This window comes from Tupaia chinensis, unplaced genomic scaffold (assembly GCF_000334495.1).
Source record: "Tupaia chinensis unplaced genomic scaffold, TupChi_1.0 Scaffold000709_1, whole genome shotgun sequence".
Lineage (NCBI taxonomy): Eukaryota > Metazoa > Chordata > Mammalia > Scandentia > Tupaiidae > Tupaia > Tupaia belangeri.
In genome coordinates this window covers 1,132,740-1,137,186 of record NW_006160232.1, presented here as the reverse complement: position 1 = coordinate 1,137,186, position 4,447 = coordinate 1,132,740, and positions in this window count along the sequence as shown.

Here is a 4,447-nt window from a genome sequence, read left to right as displayed (position 1 = left end):
AAAAAAAAAAAGAGATGGGGCTGAGGCGAGCAAGTGGCTTGTTGGTTAAGGCGCTGGACTCCCACATGGCCAATTGCGGTTCATGTCCCAGACCTGGTAGCTTGCTCTCTCACTTTCTCTCTCTCTTGGGTGATCATACATGCTCTGTTGCAAATGAAAAGATAATAATAATGATAGATATAATTTTTTAATTCCTTTTTAAAAATGTAGGTTGTCGGGAAAGTCATGACATATTTTTCTGTTTTTCTATGCAAAAAAGCATCATGACTTTCCCAAAAACCCAATAGAAGGGGACAGATCAAATTCTGGTGGTTAAGGGTGCTGGATCCCTCACGGCCAGCTGTGGTTTGAATCCTAGCCCTAACATCTTGAAAAAACATGCCAGGCACATGTGCATGACCAAAGTGTGGACAGGATGAAGAAATGGAGGAGGAACTGTGTTGTGACCATGCCCCATTGGGAGGTTGCTTTCTCTCTTTCCTTTCCTCTGGCAATGAACAAAACACAGATAAAGAATCTATACCAGGGGGCCAGCAGGTGGCGTGGTGGTTAAGGTGCTGGACTCTCACATGGCTGACCCTTGTTCACATCTGGGACCTGATGGCTTGTTTTCTCACTTTCTCTTACTCTTTGTCTTTCTCTGAGCAAATTAAATAATAATAAGAAGAAGATAAAATAATTATTTAAAAAAAGAAACTATGCCAATGTTGACAATTCTTTTTTAAAGAATTATTCTTATTTTTAATTATTTATTTTTATTTTGACCAGAGAGGGACAGAGTGAAAGAGAGAGAGAGAGAGTGAGAGAGAGGGAGGGAAAGTGAGAAAGCAAGCCACCAGGTCTGGGACTCAAACTGCAGTCTACCATGTGGGAGTCCAACATCCTTAAGCATCACGCAGCCTACTGGCCCCAAATGTTGACAATTCTTAATTCCTGGTGATGGATATTTGGATATTCTTTTAAAATATTTATTTTTATTTTATTTATTATATTATTATTTTAAATTTGCTATAGGGCATACATGCTCACCAGAGAGGAATAGAGAGAGAGAGAGAGAGAGAGAGAGAGAGAGAGAGAGAGAAAGCAAGCTTTAGAGAGAGAAAGTGAGAAAGCAAGCTGCCAGGTCCAGGACTGAAATCATGGCTGGCCGTGTGAGAGTCCAGCACCCTTATCCACCACACCACCTGCTGGCCCCTGGAAGTTCAATATGCTGTGCTTTCTACTCTTCTGTATGTTTTAAATTTGCCCTGATAAAAGTTTAAAAATAAAAAAAGAATTATAACAGGAACCAGCAGTTAGCATAATGGCTATGTTGCTGGACTCCCACATAGTCGACCATGGTTCGTGTCCCGGACCCGGTGGCTTAAAACTCACGCCGGGCGCTTGTGTGTGCATGCCCAAGATCCCGAGAGGAGAATGGAGGAGAAGGGATTGCAGCGTGACCACCCCCCCCTGGGGGGCGATTTCTTGCTTTCTGTCTCTATGTCTCTGTCTGTCTGGCGAGTGCATGTGCCCTATAGCAAAAACCTCTCCAAAAAAAAGAAAAAAGAATTATAACAATGATTTTTTTTTTGAGTATCTAGCAGGGGCTAGGTGATTTAGTTACCTTTTTTTTTTTTTTTTAGCATGATGGTAACATCTGTACTATAACATTATAGCAGTTATTAGTCATGATAACCAAATATCTATCAACTCAAATTTCCACCAACAGAAAAATGGATAAGTGAATTGTGATATATTCATGCAATCAAACATCAGACAGCAATAGAAAAGAATAAATAGGAGACCCAAAAATATGAACAGTGTCACACTCGCTATGTTGAGCTAAGGAAGGCAGGCACAGAAAGTAATATATAATTCCATTCATACGAAGTTCAAGAACAGGGAAAATTAATTGACAGTGATAGAAGTCAGAATAGTGGTTAACTTCAGGGGCCAGGGTGGCATAGTGGTTAAGGGTGCTGGACTCCCACATGGCTAACTGCAGTTTGAGTCTTGGAGCTGGCGGCTTGCTTTCTCACTTTCCTTCTCTCTCTCTCTCTCTGTCCCTTTCTGGTCACATTTAAATAAATCAATAAAGTTAAATAAAATAATTCTTAAAAAAGAAAAGAACAGTGATTAATTTCTAAGAGGGGGTGTTGACTGAGAAAGAACACGAGGTAACTTTCTGGAGTGTGGGAAGTATTTTATCTTTCGCTGGATGGTGGTTCCGTGAATGGTTGTCAGGAGTCCCCCTTTATCTGCAGTGTCACACTTCCTGTACTTTCAGTAATCCACACTCAACAGCAGTTTGAAAACTGGTGTGAGTACAGTATAAGCTATTTGGAGAGAAAAATATTCATGTAACTTTTATTACAGCATATTGTTATAATTGTTCTATTTTAGTAGTTGTAGTTAATCTCTTACTCTGTCTGATTAATTAAAACATATCATGGGTATGCATGTATAGGAAAAAACATACCATATATACGATCCAGTACTATGAGTGATTTCAGGCATTTAGTAGGGGTTTTGGAACATATATGGATAAAGTGAGATTATTATATATTTAAGCTCAAGGTTTATATCTTTTGGGGCCAGCACGCAGCTTGGGGGGTAAGGTGTTGTATTCTTACATGGCCAGCTGCAGTTTGAGTCTCAGACCTGGTGACTTGAAAATCATGCCAGAAAGGAGAGGACAAGGGATCGTAGTGTGGCAAACTCCCTGGGGGCGATTTCTCACTTTCCCTCTCTACCTCTCTCCAGCAAATGCACATGCCCTAAGGCAAAAACTTAAAAAAAAAGATTCACATATTTTACGCACGTTACTGTTTGCTATATCTCAATCTTAAAAAATCAGGGCAGGGGACCAGGAGTGGTTAAGGCACTGGACTCCCACATGGCCAACTGCAGTTCGAGTCATGCACCTGGTGGCTTGCTTTCTCACTTTTCTTCTATCTTTGGTGAGCATGCGTGCCCTATAACAAATATAATAGTAATAATAATATTAAATAAAAGTAAATAATTCTTTAAATAAAAAGGGCAAAGGGTTTGACAAAAATGAGTCTTTGGAGCAGTAATGGGGGTGTTTAAAATCAGGACTGTCTTGGACACCCAGGGAAGCATATGATGACCATACATAGAAAATGTCTATTCCCCCTTCTCCAACAAGCAAGGTATCCTCACATAATTTACATCTTGTAAATTTAGTTTACTGGAAAATTGTGTGGAAAACATCAAGGAATTGAGGATTGTTTCTTTTTGGAGCAGAGGGCAGAGTGTGCAGACTGAGGAACACGGTAAGTCTTGCAAAATAATGAGTTCAACAGAACCTTCCTTCCTCACTCGGTGCACGGGATTGCTCTGGTGGCAGCGGAAGTTGCTCCTATTCAACTGTTTGAGGTTCAGGGTATCTAACAGAGGTTGAATAAAAGACCCTACATACATGTCTCCTCTTCCCTCTAGCTTATTTTTGCCATCCCAGAAGGGGATTAATGATTTACACCCCGCAGTAATTGCACAACACCCTGTGGAGTGGTTCTCAGATTTGGCTGCACACAGGAATCACCTGGGGAGTTTAAATTACCCAAGTCCTACTCCCAGAGATCTGATTTAATTGGAAAGAAGGAAAGCCTGGGCATAGAGATTTTAAAGCATCCCGGTTATTAGTAGTATTTAGTTTAGTTTATTCATGTTAGGGTGTGGGAGAGAGAAGAGAGAAGCACCCTCAGCCAAGCCTGGTCCGGCCACGATCTCCGGCGAGTCATCGGATTTTAAGCACACTGGCATGTTTCCGGCCCCGAGCCGCAAGGGTAGGCCACCTGGCTCCCAGCACTGCATGCAGTTCAGTAGCTAATACGGAGGCAGGGGGTCAGGTAGTTTTAATATGCAACAATTAAGAACCGCTATTTGGGGACCAGCAGTTGGCGTAATGGCTATGTCGCTGGATTCCCACGTAGTCGACTGCGGTTCGTTCCGGACCCGGTGGCTTAAACTCACGCCGGGCGCGTGTGCGTGCGTGCCCAAGATCCCGAGAGGAGAATGGAGGAGAAGGGATTGCGGCGTGACCATCCCCCCTGGCGGGTGATTTCTCGCTGTCTCTCTGTCTGGCGACCGCATGCGCCCTATAGCAAAAAACTTTCCCAAAAAGAACGCCGCTATTTGGGGGCGTTCTTCCCCACATCAGAGGCATCCGCTTTTCCGGGCGTGATGCGCTTCCTGACATGTCTTCAGGCCCTTCCGTACAGAAGCAGTAAACTCAAAACTCCCAGAAACACCAACAGACGGAGTTCTCCTCGGGCTGCAGGCGCTCTGCCGCACCGCGGCAGCCTCTATGGTATCTTGGTGCCCCTCTAGCCTTTGGAGGTCGCCTTCCCTCCCGGCGGGGCCGACCGCTCCCTCTCTATGGTAGCCGGTTTCCCGGGCACTTCATTCCGGAAGCGAGTCTGGATTAGAGGCGGGACTTCCC